The following is a 19468-nucleotide window of genomic DNA, read 5'->3' on the forward strand; positions in this document are numbered from 1 at the left end:
CCTTGATGATTTTGTCCTTATTTTCTTTCATGACATTTTTACTTACTCAAAAGAAAAGCACAAACATCAATGATAAATTTGGATTGTTCCAAAGTTACTAAGGATACACAGACTCTATGGCAAAAAGAGTGAGTACACATTTTTCTTAAAATGTATTTTGAGTAGCTAGTCATAGTGTCAGAAAAGGGGGATTGCGATGGACTTGACCAAGGCCAAGGTCAAGGATGTCAACAATGGCAACCTTTGAAAATATTCAAGGAAGTATGAAAATTTCTAGGATTTATTGAATGGTATCATATCTTCATCAAGGATTACACCTTATCCCCACACCTCTCATCAACCTACTTAAGAAGCAAGCTTATATAGTATGGACTCCAATCAACTAGACTTCTAGCTTCAAGAAGGTTAGGCAAAGCCTAGTAACATCCCCTATCCTAAAGGTATTTTACTTAAGCCAATAGTTCAAAATTGTAACAAACAAAATCTCTCTTGCATTGGGATACGTTCTTATTTAGGAAGGATAGCTAGTGGGCTACTACCTTAAGGAAGTTAAAATCTCATGAAAGAAATTGTGCCACTCAAGATTTAGAATTACTAGCTATAATACATGTCCTTGAGATTTGGAGGAATTATTTACTTATTAAGAAGAAGTTCATCCTAGTGGTAAATTGCTAAAGTCTCAAGTGGATTTTTAATCAACCTAACCTAAATATGAGGCATGAAGATGGATCAAAGTCCTACAAGAATATAACATTGAAATAAATTATAGGTTATAGGCCAAACAAAGTGAATGTAGTAGAAAATGCACAAATTCACAATGATTTCCTTAGGACTCTCATTCTGGAAGAGCTTTAAACATAAAATTCATTAGCTTTTATAATATCACTACCTAGTAATCCCATCATTCACATGGCAAAGAAAGAAGCAAAGAATTATTCAAAGTATTAGCAACTAAGGCAAGATGTTCAACTTAGGGATCAAAATCCAAAGTCAATGCTTAAGTACCAAGACTTCTCTATTGATTGGGAGCTTATGTATTTCAAAAGAAGGTTATTTATTCCTACTAATTAGGAGCTAAAGACGTTATTTGGGAAACTCATGTTTTCCCATTCTCGGTTATGCCACTTAATACTATTAGAAAAATTTATTATTTGGAACAGGTAAGAAATGATGTGGTTAAGCATGTAACTTAGTGCTTAAGTTGCCAAAGGGTGAAGATAGGGCTTGTCAAGCTACCAAGGATACTTCCATCACTAAAATTCTAGAAAAAAAAAAGAGAATTTATTAGTATAAACCTTGTGATATGATTGCCCTTAGTTTAAAGAGATTATAATTCTTGTTGAGAATCAAGAGCACATGATCAATATCATCGACATAACAGACCTTATCTAGACAGTTGTCGTCTTAGCTATCACTCTCCATGTGTATTGTAATAACTGAGTCAGTTAGACTCAACCACAGTTAGTCGTATGGTCAGTTAGTGACCTAATGTGTTTTCAGTTATGTGTGATTAGACTTTAGTAAGCATTATGGAATAATGAGAAGTAGAGAACAATGGGAGTTCACTACTCTCTGTTATAGCTCCATGCCTTTTTCTCTCTCCCTTTGAATCTTGAACCTAGTATTAGAGCCAAAAACAGCATGAAGGCTTGGTAGTGGCATTGGCATCGGCATTGCAAGAGCTGGAGGCTGAAGTCAGGAGCTACATTTCAACTTGCAAAAGTTCATATGTTGGAAGCCATTGGATTAGTTGGAAGGTATGTTTCTAGTGGTTTATCAGTTCACAACCTATTGAGGCTTCCTAGAGGGGTTCTCTATTGCTTGAATGAGCATTGAGGGAAAAAATAGCAGCAAGGTAAAAGTCATGACCTGCAAAGATTGCGCCAGTTTGCTAGTCATCTTCTCCTCCAACTTAGACATTGACAACCATAAACACACTCTACTATTGATAAACAACTTGTTAGGAATTGAAGAAAGCTTCATAGCATTGGTATCTTGGTTCTTAGCTTGTTTGTGGGATGTTTAAATCAAACATTGGCCGAAAAATAGAACAATTCTGCTATTAATTATATAGGGATAACATACATCTACTTGGTTGTATCTCATTGGGAGCTATATTGACCTCTAGTGATATCTACTGATGCTTGGCAATGTATATGCCTTTAATCTCATGTATTTTGGCATGATTTGAAGAGTTCAACACTCAGTTTCAAATGGTAATAGTAGACTAAAATCTATCCAAAATGCAGACTAAAATCTATCGTGGAATTTCCAGCACTAAAACAGGGCATTGTTTGATCAAGAAATGCTTGAGAATGATGTAGACAATCATCTTGGATTCTTGGAAAGTGTTGTAGCAACACTTATGTATACATGGGCATGATATATGAGTGTTAAATACTCAGTTTTGGAGCTTAGTTGCAGGTTGGAAATAGTGAACTAGTTGCTATCTTGAATTTGGAAACAGTATACCTACAGGGTTGAAGTATTTGTAGCACTTATTTGCTACAAACGAATGCTTGGATCATACCACTTGCACAGTAGATGCTTTGTGGGATATTGTGAATATTGAAAGCCCAAAGTTTGGATTGATTGGTTTCTGATTATACCAGGGTATTGACTATTATTGTCTACAAGAAGGATACCTATCATCATGATCGTGGGATTGCTGCAATTAAAGCAATGTTACAGGCAGAATTCAAAGTCAAGGATCTTGGTGAGCTGAAGCAATTTCTCGAGATTGAGGTTGTGTCTATGCCTCAAGGTATATGGCTATTGTGAAAACAATGTGCTCATGATATGTTGCTGAAATATGGCATGATGGAGTGTAAAGCCATGGAAACACCATTGGATCAGAATGTCAAACTTGCCGTTGATGTTGGGATTGAGATCGAGAATGTCACTATGTACTGGGCAACCTGATTTACCTTACTATTACCCATCCTGGCTTGAGTTATGCAGTGGGGCTGATTAGCCAGTTTATCCAGAAACCTTGTAAGCCACACTTAGATGCAGTTAGGAGGACTATGCAGTATGTGAAGAGTATTGCTGATTATGGGCTATTTTATAAACATGGAAAATCATTCGACTTGACATGTTATACAAATGCTAATTGGGCTAGCTGTGTCCATGACAGGAGGTCAACCAATGGTTATGCTTTTGGTTTGGGTAACATATGATCAGTTGGAGTATTAAGAAGTAGCCCACCGTTGCTTTATCTAGTATAGAGGCAAAATACAGGGGTGCAACCTTAGCGGCATGCGAAGCAGTTTGGCTTGTGAAACTACTACATTGTGGGAGCTTTCGCTCAACCACCAAGACCCACGGACCGCTTATTGTTTCAAGCGTTCCAAGCGAGCTCTAATGGCTATCTCTCACCTAGCCGACGTGTCGTTGATCCTACGAGTGTAGTGAGCTTACCTTAGTGCCGATATGAGTTGCCTCCTCTCTCACACACACCGGTAGCTCCACGATCCTAGATGCTAGCTCAAGCATCCTCAAGCCTCCTCCACCTCCAAGCTCCATCCTCCATAGCCGTGCGCACAAGAAGAGAGAAGAGAAGAGAAGAAGAGAAGAGGAGATGGTGAAGAGCTTCACCCTCTTAATCCCTCACTCTCACATACTCACTCCCTCACACTCTCACACTCCCTCTCTCAAGAGCACTCACAAGCAAGAAGATGAGAAGGAGAGAAGAAGAAGAAGACTCCTTTTGCCACACACCAAAGAATGATCTCTTATTCACTTTTTGAACTTTATATATACAAACCCTAAAATCCCATGGGCACCCATTCCTTTTTTACATGACCGGCCATTGTAGCAAGGTCCTTTTTCCATTTCCCTCTTCTAGCTTTGTGCCTCTAGCCTACACCCATCTAATATTTTACAATTGTCATAGGAGGGAGCTTGGCGCTCTTTTACAAGAGTTTTCCAAGTTTTTTGAGGCGCTTTTTCATTTAAGGTTGCGATTTTTGCCCCGGTTCCTGCATGTCTTTGCTCTTTTTCCATCTTCCTTTTGCTTTTTCCTCCATTTTTTCGCCATCTCGACTTGGGGTTAACACATCTTCCTTTTTCTTTTTCCTCCATTTTTCTGCCATCTCGACTTGGGGTTAACATTACCCCCCTCCTAGAAAGGTTCTAGTCCCATGGCACTTCGGCATTGGTGTAAGGGTGAGGGCCACATGTAGACTTAGGTGCTTGTGGAAGCTCAAGAATGATGTTCGTTGGAGCAGCTCATTGGATGTCATGGGTGGACGAGGGCCTCCGAAGTTGGTGGTTTGGCGCTTTTGGTGTGCTTGAAGAAGAAGGTGTGGTGCTCTACCTAAGGGGAGTGCTTTCCTCAGCGTGTTGGTGCAGTGTGCTCGTGCTAGTGGAATGGGGAGGTGGGTCTAACCGTAGGCAAGCCCGGGTGATGTCCCACACTTGAGGACCCCATTTGTGCCTCGGGGGTGTGGTGTGAGTGGCTTAGGGTGACAAGTGTAACCATAGGTGAGTGTTACCTCCCTAGGTGTGTCCTGCCCTTGATGTGTCCTAAGTGTGACGTGAGGGAGCAAAAAGGGCTAGGGGGTTAGGAGCGGAGCCAGCCGACCAAAGCCACCGGACACTCCTAACTTAAGGACCCTTAGGTGCAGTGATCATGCTTTTCTTTGCTACTATTCTTTTTTTTTTTGGATACATTTAGGGGTAGTATTACATCAAGAGTATGACAACTAAGTCTAATTCTCATCATCGGAATGAGGGGGGGAGGGCGGATGGATTTGCGTAAAAATTGGTGGCTTTGCATGTACCCTTTCAGGTTCATGCGTACGTGGAGAGAGGTGGTGGATAGAAAGGGATGATTACATTTAGTGAATTGACTGTTGCTCATATCCTCTAGGAGAGCTAGGCAAAAGGAAGGTAGTAGGCTAGCTTTCATCATTAAGCGGGTCATAGTGCAGCTATCAATAGCATTAGGATCAAAAAAGAGGGGAGGCAAGCCGTTTTCTTACAGTGTCGGATCTTGCTTAAGTAGGAGCTTAAGGAGCCTAAGGTAATTACACGTGGTTATGAAAGCGAGATCTAGACAGGATGAGAATTCAACGAGGAAGCGCTTCATGGAGGCTATTAGGCTTCCTAAATAAAAAAGTAGAGCATCCTGGAAGGAGGTGGTGTTGGAATTGTAGATGATGGGGAAGTCATGCCTCCCATGGAGGGTGGCGACAAAATCCACGCCTACCCTACGAGGATACGCCATGATTATGGGGTCGTTCCGCTCGTAGGGTAGGCTGTTACAAAATGCCATCTAGGCGAGCATGTTGGTATTGCATATTCGCCTTCTCGAGAGGGGTTGGCAGTCATAGCCCCTTACTATATGTGGCACTTCGTACACTTTCTCTTGCCAAAATTTGGCTTCCTCCATGCCCCATAGAGTGGGGGTCTTTACCCTGTCATCCAGCCATTTTTGGCCTAGTTGGCTGCCAGCCGTGATCACCTCCTCCATTACTTTGATCGGCAGGACCCTTCTCAGGCTGTAAGGCATAAGGAAGTTGAAAGAGAAAGGGTCCTTTCCGATTTCCTGCTGTTCCCAGACCACTAGCTTTGTGTGGAATTGCATTGGGAGGTCATCGGGGCATGGTGGGAGGGATGCGGATGGCCGCACGACTGGCTTGGTCTGCAGCCTTTTTCTGGCTTCTTCCACCAGCTTTTTTCGTTGCTCCTTGAGGGTGGCTTGTCTGTCTAGGGGCGGGTCGAGTTGTTGCTGATCCTAATCATGCGGCGAGGGGGGCTGCGGGATTACATCTTCTCTGAATCTATTCATGTCGACTTCGAGTTCGGCTTCCTCCCCCTGCTGGTTTTCTTGTGGTGCTCTTTCTTCAAATCCTAGGGTATCCGCTTTCTGGGGGGTTAGGCCGGCTAGTAGCAGGTACTTTCGCTGTTCTTCTAAGCCCAGCCTAACCTCCGCAGGTTGGGGTGGCAATTGAAGTCCTGCGTGTAGGGCTCTTCGTGCAATGTTGAGCTTTCTGTGTCACCTCCAGTGGCTCTCCCTCCTCTGAGCGGGTAGTGTCCCTGATGGTGTTAAGGAAGGCTTTTTGTTGGGCATTGAAGGCCACTTGGGCGGCTTCTGCCTTGCTCTCTGCAATTATCTTTTCCTTTTCTACTAGAGCGAGGCGCCGTGCTAGTGTCCTCACCCTCTTGTCATTATGCACCGCCCATTCCTCTGCCTTCTTGTTCATGTCCTCATGCTCTCCCCTTGCTTTAGGGTCAGTATCATGAGCCTTTGCGCTTGGTCCTCCAGTTTCCTGATCATCTTTTCCTAGTCTTCTCTTCCCGCGCTCAACTGACCGGTTAGGCGCTCAATCTCTTCTTGCTGGTCCTCCACATCCTGCTTCCTTTTCTCCTCCTTGGCGTTGAGCTCAGCCACGAGCTCTCCAACTTTAGTAGCTTTTGCGGAGAGCTCCTGATATTGCATTATCAGGAGCTTATGCTCTCTTTGCATCTTTACCAGCTCCTGTGTTTCATTCTCGAGCTGTTGCCTCCAGTGCTCTTCTTTGTCATCCTTAGCCTTTATTTTCTGCTTGAGATCTGCGATCTCCCTTTGTTGCATGGCTATTATCCTTGCTTTGTCAAGCTCGAAGGTGGCTATTGATTCCTTCACAGCTCTACTGCCAACTTAGCCACCGCTACCCTTCGCTCCTCCTTAGCTCTCTCCAAGTGCGAGAGTAGCTCGGCAACATATTCATTGTAATTAGCCAGCGGCGTCATCATTGTTTGAATGGGTGTTGTTGAGGCCTCCACCTTTTGTCGCTTAGGATCTTGCCTAGACTCGGCGTGTCTGTGGCCGGCCGCTTTTGTCCTGTCGCCGTCATTTCAGTGCTCATCCCCTGGGCTATCTCCTTGTTAATGAAATACTACATCCACGCCACAAGATTTGATACGTCTGCACTAGTGGGGATGCTGGGAGTAACGGTGGTCGGCTCGGTGGGAGGCACCAATAGAGTAGGGATTGGGTGGATTGGGGCCTTACCCTTGCCCTCAGTGATGGCGGGCGGCATAATCTCTGGCACCTGTGAGCTTGACCTAGGCCGCTGTGTGGGCTCAAACCCCCCAGTTCATCAGCTCTACATTGCTATTCTATGGACCGGCATGTAGCTTCAACCAGGTCCTCCTCCTCCTTTCTTCTTAGTTCTTCCTCTTCTTCATTAGCCTTTTTTCACCTTTCCTCTTTTGGTTTTCTCTGCTCTTCCTTCTTTTTCTCTTTTTCTTCCTTTTTCTTTCTTTTTCTTTCCTTTGCCTCCTAGTTTGATGCCTTCTTAGCCTTCTGTAGTTGCTCCCTTTCCTTTTCTTCTTCCTGTCTTTTCTTCTTCTCCCTCTCTTTGGCCTCCCTGGGGGACTCTCTCTTAGCCTTCTCCAAGTTTTCTTTCTCTTTCCTATGGCCCTCGTTATCCTTTTTCTTTTTCCTTTGTGCTGCCTTCTTCTCAGTTTCCTTGACCTGCTTCTTACTTTTCTGTTCCTCCCCTCCTTCCTCGGTCTCAATCCTATCACTGGACCTCTCTGGGTGTTGATGAGGAGGTGATCTGTCAGGTGTTTTCCCCTCCCCCTTTTCTACTTCCTTCACGGCCTCCTGGATAAGTGCCGTTAAGATGCCTCCGTAGGCAATGAACGAGGCTTTGGAGGAGACCCTCTTTCTTTCTGCAGCCTTCGACACTGGGGATTCTCCTCCTGCTGCCATGCTTCCTAAGGCTAGCGCTCGAGTTGCCTGGTCGATGGTCTTGCGCATGTAGCCGTTCTAGTCGACTTCGTGCAGGGTATGGGCCGCCACGTTCTCCAGTATCGGTACCTTGATCCGGTGCATCAACGCGTTGTAGCGTTGGCTGGAAAAGAGCACATGTATGAGTTTTGCCTGTAACCTGGTCTCTGCATTGGGAATGTCATGGATACTAATGCCGTTGTTTGTCAACACATCCTCCTTTCTCATCCCCAGCATGGCGTATACATCCCTCTTCTGCTTCTTTTCCACCTTTGGTTCTAGTCCCAGTGCCTTCTCCACCAAGGCCGGGGTTAGATGAACCAATATTTGCTTAGCATTCTGTCCTCTTCCCACTGTGATGGTGCCGCATTCACTGTCGGGGTTGTGGGACCTGAGAAATTCCACGCAGCTCGTGTGGTCGGGTTCTTGTGCGAAGCTTTCCAGGTACTTCTTGAAGTTGCAGCTTTCCACGACTCTCCTGGCCGCCTCTTCCTTGGCCACTAATTCTTCTAAATTGTGAATAGTTCAGAATTTCAATTGATTGTAGGCACAGCTCTCCAGGTTGATGTTGTACCGCGTTCTCTCCTCTTCCATGAAGGGGAGTCAGTGGGATCGGTCTTGCTGCGACATTTTTTGTTCATGTCATAAGCCATAATTTTCATTAGTGCTTGCAACATAATAATTTTTTGAAAAAGAAAAACTCTATGCTTTTGAATGAATTCATTAAGATCTAATGCAGATTCCCCTTTTTAGACTTTGACTTTTTGCCCTTTACTTCAAAGTTTTCCTGTCCTTTTTCTACCCCATCCATTTCCCACAATGTATGTCTATGTGCTTCACTGACTTTGATTTGATTTACTGATTTTGATCTGATTCACCTTACCCCCTCCCCTTCCAGCTTGAGAAGAATCCTTCCTAGGATTTAGGGTTAGAGGGTGAAGGGCATTCGGCATGGAGGTGTAGGGGTTACTTGTGAAGGAGCCAAGTATAGAAATTGGGATTTTATTCCAAATGGGCTTCGCGGTCCAGGTCAGAGGGTTTAATCCCCACTTGGGTGATGTATGTGAGAACATTGGTTAGGAAGTCACAAGAGTTGACTCGGCTAGCAATGTGTAACTCTTCCTCGGTCAAGAAGCAGTTGAGGTAGGGGTGCCCTTTGATGTGTTCTTCTATCGAATGGCCTCGAAGAGTGGTTAACACTCGATATGAGGTTGGCGCGATGTATGTGGGGTCGTACTTTGCTATTTTGATAGCACGGCGCTGCTCAGCGTTGGTCATTATTCAGCATCCTTCAACTTTCCATTGCAACCTAAGAGCGTACCAAAGCCTTAGGAACTGGGATTTCGTCTCAGCAAGTCTTGACAGCTCTGCCACTTCTTGGTCAGCAGAAGTGATTCACTGATCATACAATGTGATGAGGCATTGTTTGATTGCTTGCTCTTTTGAGATCTCACTCTATTGAGCAACTTAGCAGCGGAGGTAGCGGCTTTTGCAAATGAAAATTCAAACGTTTCCCAAGAACAAGGCATCGTTTGAACTTCGGTTGCAAAGGAGTCGTCCAATAGGCCTAAGTCGAGGCGATTGTAGCTCAGAGCTAGTGACACAAAAGTGGCGTCCAGTCGCTTAATGCAATCCACCACCTCATCCCCTGTTTCTTCAATTAAATCAGCCCTGCTAGTGAGAGAAAGGATTTCCTCTAGTAAGAGGGTCTAAGGCCTACGGGTGGTTGGGGTTTGGTAGGACTTGAGCCTTTGGCGACGAAAAATTGCGAGGATGAGTGTTCTTGAGCTTGCGATTGGGTTTCTGGGACGATAGCAGCAGCCTCGAGTGACGGCCTACTGCTTTCAGGATGGATTTGGAAAGTCGGATCAACACTGGCGGGTGATAACTCTTGTGACAGTGGTTGTTGCTTGGGTCGATAGGCATGGGCGACTCTCTTGGGTTCGTGCGTGGATGAGCTTGATGGTTGCGGGTCAGGGAAGCTCTGCGGCTTGTGGCTTTAAGGTTCTACGGTTTTAGGGATGATCAAGCTTGAGGCTGGCATACAAGTGGTGCCTCTAGCCGTGTGGGCCTTAGGTATCCATAGCCAAGCATTGCCCTCATAGTAGTCTTGTGCGTGCAAGAGGGCCTTGGGGACCCATCTTTGACTGATTACCCGTCTATTCCTGTAACTGCATTTGGGCCTCCTAGGTTTAGAGTTTCTGGGCTTATGAGGGTAGGAGCATTGACTCCTAGGCGGCTGTTGTGGCTACTTAGGCATCTATTGAAGGCAAGGCTATGGGGCCTTAGCTTTGGCTACTATTGGTTGCGGTCTATGAAACTCGGGGAGTGGCGGCCACACACTACCCCCCTCCTTAGACTTGCCTACAAATATTTCTATCGGTGGCTTTGTGGCCCGCGATGAGGTTGTGCCGCCCTTGCTGAAAGCTGTAACAATGCGAACGTTGCCTATTGCGAGATGGATGCGCTATGATGCGTAGTCAACATTGCAGTGGGTCTACTTTTTGAAGGTTCGCCCCAGCAGTGACTCTGTGCCTGCGTTTTTAGCATTGGGTAACACGTAAAAAATAATTGGAATAGTCTTAGACTCGATAGAAACGGCTGATTTGCACTTGCCAAGTAGTGCGTAGGAATGGGCCCCATATGGGCTTAATTTGGCAGTGGTGGGTTGAATTTGTGGTTTGCCAAGTTGAGTCCAATGATCATGGGTTAAGACATTGAAGTCTACTCCCTCGTTGATCAAGGCGTTGAAAGCACATGTTTGTTTTGCCATGACCTTGATACGGAGGTATGCGGGTTCTACGGCCTCCTCATCCTCGTCATCAATTTCAGTGATTGTGGCTACTTGTACTTTGATAGGCGGTTCTAACATCAGTGGCTCATGCAAAGGATGTGTAGGAGGGTAGTACTTCTTGACACGACTACCATTGAAGAAGCCTATTCCTGCACCGTTTAGGGTCTCAAGTTTGACATTGCCTGTTTGGCTGATCGCACGAACTTTGAAGGGTCCAAGACCTCTAAATTTCATTTTTTGCTTATGCCCCTTAACTGAGTAGAGGAGCACTAAGTCACCCTGTTCAAACTCGCACTGCTTGATGTGCTGGTCAAACCAGCTATTGCGTCGGGCTTTCTCATAGATCAGTGCATGGGTGGTGAGAAGATGAGTCTCCGAGAGGTATTTGAGCTCAACTAGGCATTGCATCCATGCATCCTTCCCTTCCCATCGTTCTTGAAGAGCTATTCTCAGGCTAGGAACGAAGAATTCTAATGGTAGAATCGCTTCTGTTCTATATGTCAGCCTAAAGGGGGTTTGACCGACAGTCATTTTATAAGTTGTTCGGTAATCCCACAGAGCTGCCATCAACTTGTTGTCCTATTCGCTGCGTGAAGCAGAGACAACCTTGGTTAGGACATTGACGAAAATCTCATTCGTTGATTCGTCCTGGCCGTTTTCCTGAGGGTAGTATGGCGAGGATTTGCGATGGATAATGAGGAAGGTGGACAGGAGATGCACGATCACTTCATTGATGAAGTGTGTGCCCTGGTCACTGACCAGTTCGATGGGGCAGCTGAATCGTGAAATCACCTGCTTCCATAAGAATTTAGCTGTCATTCTAGCATCATTTTTGTCGCTCGTGCTTCTGCCCATTTAGTGAGGTAATCCGTGGCCACAATGATGTACTTGGCATACGAATTCTCCATTTTTCAAAGGGTTCTCGAGCAATAACTGGGGTTAATTCTATTTGATCCTTGCGAATTGGAACCTTTGTCCGCTGGCACTTGTCACATTGCTTAACGAATCGTGGTGCGTCGTAGAAGAGCGTGGGCCACCACAGTTGAGACTACAACACTTCCGCTAAAGTGCCCTCCGGCAATGTCGTCATGCGTTTCTGAGAGTACATCGTGCATCTCATGTTCGCATACGCATCTGTGCAACAATCCGTCTTGCCCCAGCCTATAGAGTTGGCCTGCAATCAGCTGATAGGGCTGGATCTTAAGGATTAATCGCCTAAGTCGGGATTTTTCTATTGGTCAGTCAGGCAGTCCGTGCTCAAGTACTTGGACTATGTCATCTGCCCAATACGGCGTTAGATCAGTCTTAAATAGATCTCTCTCGCTGGAAAGGTTGAACAGATGGGCGTCAAGCAGTTCATCAACAACACCTTGTCCAGCAGCTTCTCCGGTGGGAATGCGCGACATGTGATCAGCCATGTAATGTTGTTTTCCCTTCTGTACCACCACGAAGAAGTCAAACTCTAAAAGCAGAAGAAGCCATCAAGCTATGCGTCCTGTAGCTCAAGGTTTGTTTACTATATAGAGCAAGGCTTGATGGTCCACAAAGAAGGTAAAGGGCGTGGCCAAAAGATAATGCTGGAATTTCTTCACAGCGAACACCATGGCTAATCCCTCTCTTTCCGTCGTCGAGTAGTTCATTTCCGTCTTAGTGAGTTGTCTGCTAGCAAAGCTCACTGGATAATCTAAATTGTGTTCGCCCGGTTGGCACAACACTGCTCCCACGGCAAACTTAGAAGCATCAATATGCACGTGGAAGGTGATGGTCCAATCTGGGGATCATAGGATTGGTGCTGTGCTTAGAGCCTTCTTCAACTCTCCATATGCCCGTTGGCATGCTTCAGTCCATTCGAAGACAATAAGCAGCTTGTACAATGGTATGTCGATCAACGCATAATTCAGTACAAACCACCGATAGTATCTCGTATGGCCTAGGAAGCATTGAACTCCCTTGTAGTTTTTTGGGGGTGGAAGGTCAACAATGATCCTGACCTTCGAGAAGTCAGTGGCAATGCCATTCTTTGACACCACATGTCCTAGGATGCATCCATGCTTCACCCAAAACTGGCACTTTAAGGGGTTCAAGGAGAGACGATATAAGCGACACCACTCGAAGACTGCTCGGACTTTGTTTAAGTGTTTGATCCAGGTCGAGTGGACACAAGGGTTGTCGACAAAGACTTCTAACTCCTTGCAAAGCATGTCCTTAAAGATGGTGCACATGAGGCGTTGGAAAGTGGTAGGGGCATTAGTCAACCTGAAGGGCATGATTATGTAAGCAAAGACGCCCCACTCAGTGGCGAAGGTAGTCTTAGTCCACAGGATGCACTTGCACCTGGTTGTACCTGGAGAAGCCATCCAAAAAACTATAGGCTTCCTTGCCTGCCACTCTCTCAAGCATGTGCTCGGTGTACGGCAATGGATAGTTGTCCCTCTTGGTAGCAACGTTTACCTTCTTGTAATTGACGCACACTCCGATTTTTCCATTCTTCTTCATCACGATGACTAAGGGCGATACTGAGTCTGTGTGCTCAATTTCGTAAATGAATCCTACTCTCATCAACTTATCAATCTCTTCCTTGACAGCATGAGCATGTTTTGGATTCATAGGGTACGGTCGCTGCTTGACCGGCGTTGCGTCTGGCATCATGGGTATGCTGTGAGTCACGACACTCAGATCTACCCCCTTAAGCTCTTCTAAGGACCAGGCGAACACGTCTATGTACTCTCGCAAGAGAGCGACAAGATACATTTCTTCTTCATTATTCAAGTCATCGGCAATGAAGACTGGTCGGGGTGTTTCCCCTTCCTAGGTTAGGTCCACCTTCTTGACCTTGGCTGGTCCTTCGATTGGTTCGCTTATCTGTGCTTGACGTTTGGCACAAAACTACCACCCTATCCCCTTTTTTGAATTTCGTAAATCATTTAGGGAGATCCTACGGTTTTCGTTGTTCTTCCATTCGAGTATCCCTGGGTTGTTTTTCCTTTTCATGCCTTATTTGTCTGCGCCTCAAGTGGACAGGTAGGTCCCCCTTTGTGCGTCTGGTTGTGGGCGGCCGAGGGATTTCTGGATCACTATCTGAACTAACCTCCGATTTGGAGTCGGACCCTCCGTCTTCACTAGAAGAGGTGGTCTCCCTTGGTGGGTGCACTTCAGATGATGATTCAGTCCTAAACACTGATGTCATTCCTAGCTGGGCTAGTCCTGCTTGCGCAAGGTCTATGGCTCCTATGTGTTCCAACCAGGCGCGATCACTTTCCATGCACATGACTCCTCGCTCCATCGTGAAGATACTCTTTTTCTGCGGCTTGGAGTCTACTTGCATTTGCTCTATTTCTTGTCCTTCAATGTCGTATTCCACGGTATCTACCTCACCCTCACTTTCATCACCGAAGGATTGGCAATCTTCGTATTCATAGTTAGAATTCTCTTTATCAGATTGCTCATCGTCTCCTAGGGCTTGGTATATCTCTGGTCGTTGATCAGGAACCAGGGCCCAGTTATACATGAGATTTAAGTCATGCACTCTGGTCCACTGCCACTTGGATTCATTTAAGAGATCCTAGAGTGGCTTGAAATTTGCAGCTAGATTGCCAGCTAGCTTGTCTGTTAGGTATTCCAGTATCTCCTGGAGTTCCCTTTTGTTGGTTGGGACATGGGATTTTACGGGCTTCGGTTCCCCTCAAGGGCTTCTTGTCATCATGCGCACTGGTACGGAGGGTGTGTCATTAGCCTTGCCGATTGTTTTGATGGCTTGCTCATATGCCTCATGATCAGAGAACGACAGGTTGATTGTAGCAAGGACATGCATCCAATCTTGCTCGTCCTCTGGGCATGGGATATACTTGGTCAAGGGCCCATAGGACTCCTTGACCTGAGCATTACCCTTGAGCATAGCAGAGATGGCATCTAAGTCGACTGGTGAGGTCTTCCAGGTGTCCATCTCTACTCTCACGGCGTCTGTCCTATTGCTAAGGAAGATCAAGCCATCACCCCAATCTTCAATAACTCTAGCGTTGCGCATCCAGGGGTGGCCTAATAGGATGTCGTAGTCCACTCCCTTCATGACTATAAAGTCAACAGAGAACTGGACACCTGCAATCTTCACTGGCTAATTCTTAAGCACCCCGAATGGCTTGACTCTCATACCGTTTTCTAGTGTGACATTAAACCTAGCAGTCTCAACGGGTGGATTTCCCCAAGTCTGAAGCACTGCGTGGCTAAGCACGCTAACCCCAGCCCCCATGTCCACGATTCCCTTCCTCGTATCGCTTAGGGCTAAAACCGATAAGACCGCATGCATCTTAAAACCTTCCCAGAAGGCATTAACGTGCAAGGACTTAGGCATAGAGTGCAGCATCAAACTCGGTATTTGCGCAACAACCCTTTCATGTTGTACTGCTTCTTCCACTACATGTGGCAAACCATCATCGATACCTTGTTGTTCGGGAGCATATGGTCTAGCAACAGCTTGTTGTATTAAGTCTATCCTACCATTTACAACGAGCACAAACTCCAAAGTAAGTGGCAAAAGACCCTTAAAGACATTACCAATGTCATGGGTGACTGGCATTTGAAACCGATCATGTGAAAATGCAGCATTTTCAGCAAATAGGACATCCCTACTTACAAAGACTTTCTTCGTGCGTGGATCATACAATCGATAGCCCTTCCTCTCCAAACTGTAGCCAATAAATATACATTTTATAGCCTTGTCATCAAGCTTCCCACAAAGCTCTTCTGCCTAAGCAGATCCCCTAGGCTAAGTGTTACAGGGGTGGTCACCAACGTGGTTAGGAGGTTGTTGGGTGTTCGTCTCTCTCCTAACCTGGATCGCCCTGACCAGTGGCCGTGACTGAACTGCGACCCTATAGCAATGCCGAGGCTTGGCCTTAGCGGCACCACTTGTGGTGCAGTTGCTTCTCTTGACTTTGGTTGTGGAGGCGAGGTTGGCATACTTATGCTGGAGAGATCATCGATCCCATCCTCTACGATGGGCTCAGCATCCTTTAGATGCTCTTGGGCTTCCTTCGCCCATTCCTTCACCTTTTCTATGACCTCTAATTGTTGCTTCGGATGCAGGTATTCCCCTACCTTAGTGCTTCCCTTTTCGGCCGTCTTAGGGGCTGACGTCTCTGCTTTGCGTCAGAGACCTTCTTTCCAATAGGCAGAGTTGTAGCACTCTCCATTTTTAGTGAGATTTTAGCTTCTGACTTCTTCCTCCGCCATCTACGGCTCTTCTTCCCTATCGAGGCTACATCGAGATTGCTAGGTCCTGACAGAGAGATGCCGGCCTGCTTCATTTGGGCACGGGTCATGACCCCCCGCAATGGAATAGGCGTGGCCTCCCCATCGTGGTTCTCGACACCAAACAGCCCCAGTGGGACAGATGGCTCGTTGGCTAAGCTAGACGATGGCTTTCACCTTGGACAATCGACGAAGAGATGGGTGATTCCGCACTCAGCACACCTTTGGTCAGTCTTGTCTCTATTTTGCTGCTCCCTTTCAGGGCAGCGTGATGAGACATGACCTGGGTGGCCACAAGTCCAACAGGTGATTGGATCCTACGTCTGCCCTCCTAGGCCTTTACCTCATCCTCTTCCTAACGCCATCACCCGTATGGGGCGATAATCCATGAGGACAACGTTGCCCTCATCGTCATGGGAGACGTAAGGGCATATGTAAGCTTCTTCCTCATTTGGTTCTTCCACATAGTGGACAGGAGCGTCACTCGGTGGATGGGTTACGTAAGGACCAGGCGATCTAGGAATGCCCGTAGGATTTATTTCCATCCTAGGAACAATCGGCTTAATGTCGTTAGGCGCAAGAAGGGCCAATGGGGCTCGCCTTCTGAAAAATGGATGTGGCGTGTTTGCTAGATAAGGCTGGCCATATGGTTGTGAGTATGGAAGTCTCCTTGGCAATCTACAATGCGCGACGTCATGACCAAACCTATCGCAGTTAGCGCAAGGTCTTGACCTAGGGTCTTGACACTCGACTGGCAAGTGGTTTCCGCCACAATACACGCATTGGATATGTGGGTGCATTGGTCATCTCAACATATCTTGCAACTTGGGTAGTTCCATCTTAACGTTAGCTAAGTCGTGGTTGGCTTTGGTGGTTTTCCCCTTATCTTGGGATGGTGGGGCTGATCTCTCACTCGAGGCTAATGCTCTCTCTGAGCTTCGCGAGTTGGTCTCTTCTAGGTTTGCGCTTCTAGAGCTCCGCTCCTTCAACTGATCGTCAACTCGGATGGCTTCCTCAAAGACCCTCGCTAGTGCGTCTTGCTACAAGCTCGCTTTGCCTGCCAAAGCCTTGTATAGTTTCTCGTTCTGAATCCCGTTGATGAATACAGTTGATACTACTCTTTTAGTCAGTCACTCTCCAGTGGGGATTCTCTTGAAGAGACTGCACACATGGGTCATGTAATCGCGAATGTCCTCCTTCTCTTTCTGCTTGACGTTCATCAAGCATACTAGTAGATTATCGGAGTATTCGGGCTCGGCAAATCTCTTAATGAAGAGATCCTTGAGGCCATCGAAGTTGGCTCGCTCTGCGTTATCTAAGCTCGTATACCACGTCCTACCCTTGTCACCCAAGCAAAGCCCGAACACTTGGGAGCGTTGAGTCAGGTCATTGAGGCCGTTGGCTTCGCAGACTTGCTCGAACTGCTCAACAAACCTGTATGGATCATCATGGGGTTGGTACTTATCTAGTTGCTTGGCAACAATAGGGATTTTAGACTGGCTCTTTGAGCCCTAGATTGCTCCTAATCCTACGAAGCAGCGATGTCGCTAGAGCCATGGCACTTTGCTCTGCCGTCGTATTATCGAGCAGCCACTTCATGAGAAGCTCACTCAGTGTTAAGTCTCCTTCTAGTGCTCTCTCATGGTCCGTTTGATTTCTACCAGCCAAGTTCATCACCTGCTGCAACTCTCACAGCTCCATGCTTTGCCTTTGGCTCCTAGCTTGCTGATCCCTATTGTATTCAGCCATGCTTTGCAATGCTTTGCGGGCCAACTTTCTCTCCTCTTCTAGATCTGTGATGATAGTATCTTCTATCCTACCGCGGTGCTCATACCAAGCATGAGCGTCGTAACTGCTGACCAGCTACTGAATAGCATCTGGAAAGGCTTCTAAGTCGAATTCCTCGTTAGATTTGTGGTCTGAACTTTCTTCTGCCATTGTCAAGTTATCATGCTCCACCAAGCTATCGATCAGGTTCAGTAGACTTGTCAAATCCACTTCGTTGGCGTCCCTTGCTTGGTCCTACTTTTGCTCGTTGATGGTTTGTCTATGTGTTGGGTTCTCTCCTACTGGTGGGTTCCCTGAGTGGTTTATCTGGGTGAGTTCCTTCAGTTATTTAATACAGTCCTCAATTTATGGCCACTCAATGTGTCTTTCCCTGTACACTTGTGCTCAATCAGGCTTTCAGTTTCCTTAAGTATACTTCAAGTGCAGAAATTCAAGGTGAGTGTAGCAACCAATTTCTAGGTGTCTTACGCATTCTCGTGTCTTTTTGGGCCTAATAGGCTTGTTGGTCAATTTCCTGGCCGTCTTGGCAGGGTTCAGGGTTTCTCTAATATGTTGCCTTGTTTGTTTTTTGTCCAATCAAGCTTTACAACTTAGCGGTTTGCGTCTAAGCCTCTAGGTCTCGCAACTGTCCACTTCTTGCTGCTAAGCGGCGGCGCCCAACAATTTTGCCCATTCTGTGTGCCAGAATCAAGTTCTGAGCATCCTAAGGGCTTTTGATAGTTTGTGCTGCTGAGTTCTAACCGGGTCAAGTCAAATTTCTGAAAATTTGGTAAAAATCTACACTCGGCCCAATTGGTCCAAATTGCAGGGTCCGAGTGGGTTACTTGGACGGCCCGAGGCACATGGGCCGATGGTCGAATTTGGGACTTGGATAGGGTGGACTCGGATGGGCTGAGGAGTCGACTCGGACGAGGTTACTCAGACGGATTGGCTCGAAAGGGCCGAGTGGTTGATTCGGACAAGGTTGCTTGGATGGGCCGAGGCAATTGGGCTGAGGCAAGTGGGCCGAGGGTTAAATTTGACATGTGGCAGAGGGCCGAATTTGTTCACGGTCCGAATGGTAGACTCGGACGGGCCGATTAGGGTTTTGGCTGGATGGGCCGAATGGCAAGGGGCCGAGGGCCGATTCTGGGACTCGGCCTAGAAGTGACCGTTCGAACGGGCCAAGCGCGGCGCACATAAACAACGCGAGTTCGATTTTGATCATTTCTCGTGATTCACTCAATCATACCAGGACACAAACCTCCAGATCCTACCTAAGGGGGTAAGAGAAGGGATTCATATACCTGGATAGAGTGGTGGGCTCGTCGTTGGTGCGATTGAATCGAATCGGGCGGTAGCTCTCTCTCTCTCTCTCTTTCACACTGAAATGGTTGCAAATGAGTCCTCCCTTGGCCTCTTGGCTCTTATACCCCTTCCCAGGTATGGTGTTGATGCCCACAATCATTCACTTGCCGATCTTAGGCATCACAAGCGAGCTTTTTGCCATTTTTTCACGATTTTTGCCCTGTTTTACCCTGTTTTGCAACAATAAACCCTATCCTTCTCCGGTGCGATTTCCTAATCCTATCCTACTCTAAATGCAACAAAAATTGAAAGAAAAATACTAAAATGATTTCTCCATGTTTCCTAATCATCAAACAAACAAAATAACCCAAAATACTTACTTATTTTGAAGATCAAAAACATCCAAACTTCCTACCTATCTCAAGCTCCGTTTCGAGGATGAATCCCTTACTTCGATGCTCGATATGAGGTGCGCAAGTGCTCAAGCTTGAATCCGTTGGTCCTGGCACAAAACTAAAATGTGGAAGCTTTCGCTCAACCGCCAAGACCCATGGACTGCTTATTGTTTCAAGCGTTCTAAGCGAGCTCTAATGGCTATCTCTCACCTAGCCGACGTGCCATTAATCCTA

This window comes from Lygodium microphyllum, chromosome 11 (assembly GCF_053477565.2).
Source record: "Lygodium microphyllum isolate KBCC chromosome 11, Lygodium_microphyllum_v1.1.10, whole genome shotgun sequence".
Taxonomy (NCBI): domain Eukaryota; kingdom Viridiplantae; phylum Streptophyta; class Polypodiopsida; order Schizaeales; family Lygodiaceae; genus Lygodium; species Lygodium microphyllum.